The sequence below is a fragment of the Pollachius pollachius genome, assembly GCF_949987615.1.
Source record: "Pollachius pollachius genome assembly, chromosome: 18".
Taxonomy (NCBI): Eukaryota; Metazoa; Chordata; class Actinopteri; order Gadiformes; family Gadidae; genus Pollachius; species Pollachius pollachius.
In genome coordinates, this window is record NC_136951.1 from 6,513,169 (window position 1) to 6,520,229 (window position 7,061).

Consider the following 7,061-nt stretch of genomic DNA (forward strand, 5'->3'; position numbering starts at 1 on the left):
GACCATTTCAGAATTCTCAGAAAAGTCTTTGTTGCGACAGCCCTATTTATAATGTGACATGGTGGCACATTGCCACTGCAAGGCTACATTGTTTGGTGTGAACCAACCTATTATCATTTTTTTACTGGCACGATTCAATCTAGGAAAAAATTACCTCGCATCCACATGATAAATGAGCCCAGCATGTAATCCTTTCGCACTATCCTGCCAATCACGCAAAAATCCTTAGATATAAACATCACAGAATTTCAAAAGCTTTTCACAGATTCATTGATTTGTTATGCTGCAGCTTTATAAAGCAAAACACTTTGAATAAAGTTCAAATCAACAGTGCCTTTGTGAGTCTCTACTTTCATCAACACGTTAATACTTTAAATTGGGCTTTTGTCACTGTGGCCTTTACACGGGTAAAGCCTTGATTCAGGCATGTTTTTTTCAAGCCTTAGTCGTTGTTATGCCATGATGTGTGGGTGTGTTTTTGGATGTTCGCCTTTGTTGAGCTACGGCTGGGCAGCGGTTATTTCTGATGTCCTCGTCCGAGAGAGGGTTACGCTTCTAGGACACTTAGTATAGTACAACCCCGCGGTGTGTGATGCATTTCATATATAACATCAGTCAGCACCTTGGGGATCACGCGCCTTTCCCCCTTCTTCCTGGAACTCTCAGCTGGAAAGATTTTTTGGTTTTAACTCGTAATGTTTGAATTTGAGCTGAAACATGGGGCTCACTCACACTTGAAGATTTTATTAAATGCTAATATAATTTAACATTATTTGTACCGTATTTAACTATGATTGGAATGTGAACGCCCTAATCTAACATGGGTGTGAGATTGGTCTAATGGTCTTCAATCTCAAAAAGCGTTAAAATGGTGCTTTTACAAGAACAATATCAACAAAATAATCTCCCGGAGCAGAATCCCGCCGGACCCCCCTACATCGGTCAGTGCTAACAATGGTTTGCGACTTATCTTATCTCAACAACGCCAAATAGCTTTCCTGGACACGGATATTGAATGTTTTTGTGTACAATTCGCCAATTTCGTTTGATATATGCAGGGGTACGGCCCTGGCAGTAGCTCTCTTTCATTCTCTCTCACATAAACAGTGTCCTCTCTCCCTCTCTCTCAATCTCCCCCTCTCCCTCTCTCCCCTTCTATCTTTCTCTCTTAATTCTTTTGAACATTATTTACACATTAATTTTCTCTGTCTCTCTAATATATACAGTATAATTACCTTTCTCTATTTCTATATCCATCTACCTATCTAGCTCCCCGCTCTCATATAACTATATATGTGTGTGTGTTTTTGTGTGTGTGTGTGCGTGCGTGTGTGTGTGTGTGTGTGTGTGTGTGCGTGTGCGTGCGTGTGTGTGTGCGTACTTAATGGAAGCAATGGCGGTAGAAAATCACAATGTGGTCCCTGACAAGACGCGACTGATTGTCCTGATGAACAAACCAGCTATGAAGCATGAAAACGCTGCGGCCCCTGGGTGGGGAGCCGGCTCGGCCCGCTGGCCATGAACCGGGTGACTCGCGATTGTTATTTGCAGAGATTAGCTGGGTTGAAAACCAATACCCAGTAAAATACGGCTGGCAATTTGAAGAGCTCAGGCACCCCCGCTGCCTAACAGGATATTTCCACACCGCTTGCTCCAACAGGCAATTTCAACAAGCGAAATGAAAATAAGATGATCCAGGGTTTTATAGACTCTCTCTGTGCTGCTGTTCTCCCACGGTCGATGTACTGCGATGGGTAGGCAGCCACCATGAGAGAAGAGCGGACCAGACAGAAAAGAGTGCCGCCCACGTGGAGGGGGGGGGCTTCTGTGTGTTGGTCCTTTGTGGACGGGAAACCGTGCGGAGGGTCAACGGGAACGCGTCCCTCCCTCTGGGGAAACCTTTCATCTAATCCTGCTTTAATGCCTGAGAGGGGATCGCACACATCTGTAAGAATGGAGATGGAGAGAGGGGGAGGGGGGGGGAGAGAGAGAGAGAGAGTAAAGAAGAGAAAGTGAAAAAGAAGGGAACAGAGTAGGAAGAGAGAGGGGAGAAAGGGTAAGAGAGGGAGTGGGAGAGAATAAGGAATGAGTTGTGAGGGAGAGAGGAAAATAAAAAGGAAAGACGGTCAGAAAGGCAGAGGGAAATAAACCAGAGAGAGGGAAGAAGAGGGTAAGAGAGGGTGGGAGAGATGGGGAAGAAAGAGGAAGAGTGAGTAAGTGAAGTGAGAGGGGAAGAAGAGAGGGCATGATGGGGAAGAGGGTAGGATATAGGAGGAAGACAAGGTAGGAGAGTAGGAAGAGAGGCTAGGAGACTGGAGGAAGAGAGGGTAAGAGAGAGCAGGAAAGGGAGGGAGAGCCGGGGGAAAGAGGGAGAGAGACGTCGGAAGAAAGGGAGAAGGAGGGGGGAAGGGAGAGGGAACAAAAGGGAGCATGCGGCCGGTGGATGTGGGGAGGAAGTAAAGTAGTTGGCAGGCGATGTTGGGGCAGAGGTGGGGGATGCGGCTCGGGCCTGGGTGCTGGTGGTGGTGGTAATGCATTTCCATAATGACATTACGTCTGTGGGGAGTGGATGGAGGGAGCTCGTAACATGACTAGAACAGAGGGGAGAGGAGGGAAGCGGCCTCTCGCATCCCCTCACTCCTCCTCCATCTCGGAAATTAAATGGTGAAGGTCGCAAGTGTGACCTTGCCTTGGATAAAGCACGCGTCACCAGAAGATACAACAGTGGAGGGAAAAGCACAGGCGCACATGGATGATCAAGTTGTGTTTTTACTCATGTGACAAGCGTGACCCGCATGTACTTTGTTATACCTGGTCACTCCTGTGTTCATCTGTGTTCCCCGAGTAACTGATAGTGGCGGATGGCAATCGTGTTTTCTGGCGTGCCTTTTTGGTGTCTTGATAAAGACCATCTCTCAAGGTGAAACACGGACTCATGCACTTTGTTCAGTCTTTTTTGACGTTGCTACATTCCGAAACCCACTGATCTTGTGATTCCTATAAGTGCTCTGTTCCTCCCAGGCTTCACATTGCGCTGAGGAATCGTTGGAAGTCACGCGGCCGCTGATTGCATGCTGGGATTGTTCCCGGCCTCACCTGCGGGCGGTTCTGGATAATGAAAGCGCCGGATGTCTGCATGTGGAAGGTGATGTCATCGGGACGGCTGTCCGTGGGTTTGACGCATGCCGGGGGGATGCTAGGAGGAGCTCTGCGTAATGGCTTACATGAGTGGTACCGCACATGACAAGGACGGCGGGCTTGTTCCAAGGTCCCTGCATATCACAGTCTTTTGGGTCGTCTCCGTGCCACAGTGACAGCCTGTCTCCGTCAGGCTTGTGTATAAAATGATCCCTGTTCACGGGCCCCAAGGTACGGTTTCAGGAGAATGCGAATGCACCAAGCTCACTCTGTGTGGGGAATCCATTTTTCTACAAAGATTTATGTTTTGTCGTTGGGAAGACGATTTATCTGAAGCCATTTGCAGTGAATTTTAGATGCGTTCCTCAGAGAGCAGGTAAGGGTGTTAGGCCGTTCTGCTCAGGGATGTTTTCAGCCAGACTGTGGACACTGGCCCCTTGAGCCCAGAACCTTTCAGCTGGGAATCAAACCGCTAGCCACTGCACTCTCTGCCCCTTGTAATTGATGCACTACATCCGGATTAGTACACTGGAGGCAGGAGGGAGCACGTCTCCTGGTATTCTAATCAACGTCATCATACTGTTATGTTGTTATGGTGATGCTGTTTGGAATGCCTGGTGTAGAACTGTAACACCTCCATTGAGTGTTGTTTTTCACACTGTTTTTTTCCACACTAGTGTTTATGTTTCTGGATGTAAAAATAAGTGGTTGCCTTGGATAAAAGCTTTGTGTAGCTGATTCCCCATGCAGTTGAAAGATGAAAAGGGCAACAGGGTAAAGGTTGGCCAAAGTAGTATGTTTTTGTTGTGCCGTTGCATTAAGTCCTCGAAATAATTACAATTGTTCCGATTCAGAGTACAATGGATAACAATTCTTGAGTCACACCACACAGCAGCAGCAATACAAGAACACGATAACAAATGAGGTAGTTATAAATAAAAATAAGCAGCAGTATCATTACAAGATTGCGAAAAAAGGTAATAATAGGTAGAGAAACAATAAATCCAATCTACTTTCATTTAATGCTGATTAAGAAAATGTATGCATACACAGTAAATAGCATTGTTTGAGGTGAGCGAGAGCTGAAATCCTTTGTCTGCTCTCCCATGAGCGTTTAACAGCTAGCATCACCCTGCATCCTGGGAGTAGATTATGTAAATGATGATTAATGAATCAAGAAGTCTCCAGCATACGGATCTTCACCAGGGAAGAGATGTTATCGTTTTCCATATTTATCATCTCCATGCCAGCCTGCCACTATGTCACTCATCAAATCATCAACAGCCAGAATGCACAAATTCACACATACTTATACACATTTAAATTCATGTACGTGTATAGACAGTATATATTTATATATAAATATATATAATGTAAGGCCATGTATACATAATGTATGCATACATGGCCTATTTTTTTAAAAGCAAGGCAAAATCGAGCTTGAGAATCTTGGACCGCAGCCCAGCCAGTGCTATCGTATCAAACACTCCCACACACACACACACACACGCACATACACACCCGCACATACTGACATGCAAGTGCACACACATACGTACACACACGGACGTGCAGCGGCAGTCAAGCGCACGCGCACCGAGGGATCAGGTGGTGGAAATGGATGAAGCGCTCATGCGACGATGACATCCCAGAGAGCCTGTTGTTTCAATCGCTATCACTCCAGCGCACCCTGGACGAGAGAGAACTGCATCGGACTCAGACTGTAAGGGCTGAGGGAGGAGGTACTCCCACACCTGCTCCCCTCCTCCTCCCTCAGCCACCCGCCGGCCCCTGGTCATTACCCCCCCCCGGTTCCCTAGTGGGCTGTTTGTCTTTGTTATCACAGGTGTCCAGCCTGGACCAGCCCCCCCCTCCTCTTACTCTCTCTCCCTGGGTTCATTAAAACCACGGCAGGTTGAACACAAGAGCCGTCCTCCTGGATATCTGGGCTGTTTCTGGTGTCCATGGCTGGTGTTTTTTACGGGGCCAGAGCTTGTTCTCTGATCTGGCCGGTTGGGTTCTAAAATTAGTTCAGAAAAGACAGATTTGTATCTTGAACTGTAGCATTGTTTTTTTTATTGACTATGCTGGTGACTATTCTATGATAAAAATACATTCCCATGGATTCAGACGTGGTAAACATGCAGTCTTTGTTGTATTGTATATTCTTTGTTGTATTTTCATGTATCTGACTATATTGGTCCTATAATGGCAATTTTGTAAAATGCATTTTCAAATCATACATGGTATCTTTGCCATGGATTCATACTCGGCACACATGGTGGAACAGAAGATGAACCACGTACCACCTTCTGAATCTGTTTCAATGTATTTCTGTTTCTCCATGGATCATTTCCCACGGTTCATACGTGGAGGAGTTCAGCCCTCAGATGGGGGAGCTATATTTGTTCTCAGGCCTGCGCGCGTTCCCCACTCACAGTGGTTTATCCCACTGTATGTCAGAAAGTGCCTCAAGTATGCATTTTGTGAATTACCATCTGGAACATTATCAATGCAGCGTCCTCTTCAGAGTCTCCGTTCTGGTTCGTTCCATGTTTAACGCAAACGCTCAATGTTCTGGCAGAAGTCGAGCGCCGCTTGTCGTGCGATTAGTCTTTCATGTCAATGTTTTTTCTGAAAGGTTTGCCTGTGTAGTTATTTCATCAGGATGTTGTCATGGTGGAACCAACGTTGGTGGTGGCTGGGGTCGTGGTGAGGCTAGCGAGCGGGGGGAATAGGAGGAGAGCCTACTAAATGTTTCTTCTAAAGAGTATCTGATATTGTGGTGCAATTGATGTTATACTAGATAATTCATGGCCGTTCACGGCAAAACTAGCTATCGCTGAGCTTTTAGGTGCGCTAATATTTGAGCTTTTCATGTGTTCTGCCGACAGCTATTTGTTTGATTGACAAGCCTGAGTGGATATGAAAAGCCACTGCTTTGGTGAAAAGCTTGACTTGAAATGAAAAGGGTGAAGATGAGGGTAGTCGTTGATATGGCTTTTGTGACGTGAAATAAATCTTCTGGAGAGACTAGTAAGGTATCACTAAGCGTAGAGTAATGTGAAATGTTAGCACTTGGCAAATCTATTCTCATACAGTGTTCTGGCTGCTTTGCAGAAACGCAAACATTTTGTATCTTGAAATGTTTTTATGTTGGAATCCGGATGTCACTTAACAAGTGATGAATATTCATTTTTTAAATGGTTTTGCGGCGAATGGAAGTTGTTTTGGTTGAGCAAGCGTCAGCGGTTGCTGGGTTCATGGGGAGGCAAGCTGTTGAATACAAAATGTTTATTCTGAGCAGGGCCAATATTACAAAATTCATGTCATACTAACGCATTCATGGACGTTAACAGCGGGGGAATTTAGAAATTATTGGGCATTCCAAGACTCTAACTCTAACTCTCTTTTACTGGTTTTAGTTCTTTCATTATCTTGAAATGTTGTCATGATGATGGTATCTGTGTGTGAATTCTTGTTTTTACTTAATTAACGTTAGAGATTAACTGATGCTGTACATTGGAATTTTCGTTTGATCTGTCTTTATCAGTTTATTTAACATTTCCGTAATCCAAAAATACCGATTTTTTTTAATAGAGCAAGACATCTAATAAATAAACAAGGAGTCATACATAAAAAGCAATTATTACACTTTTCTGTTGTAAATCCATTGGTGTCCACTTATACTGGGCCTAGACAGGCCAAACTCTGCATTCCAGATGTACTAACCATTACAACCTACTACTAAAGGGCATACTTTTTACATTAAATCCTAAAACATATATTTTTAGTCAAGCTTTTTTCTAATCAAAATGTGTGTACTGTAGTTAAACTAAAAGTTAGAAGTTTACCATCTATTTAACTCCATGCAGTTCTTTTTCTTGTTGTGTTGTTTCACTTAACAGTTTGTATTGCAGATT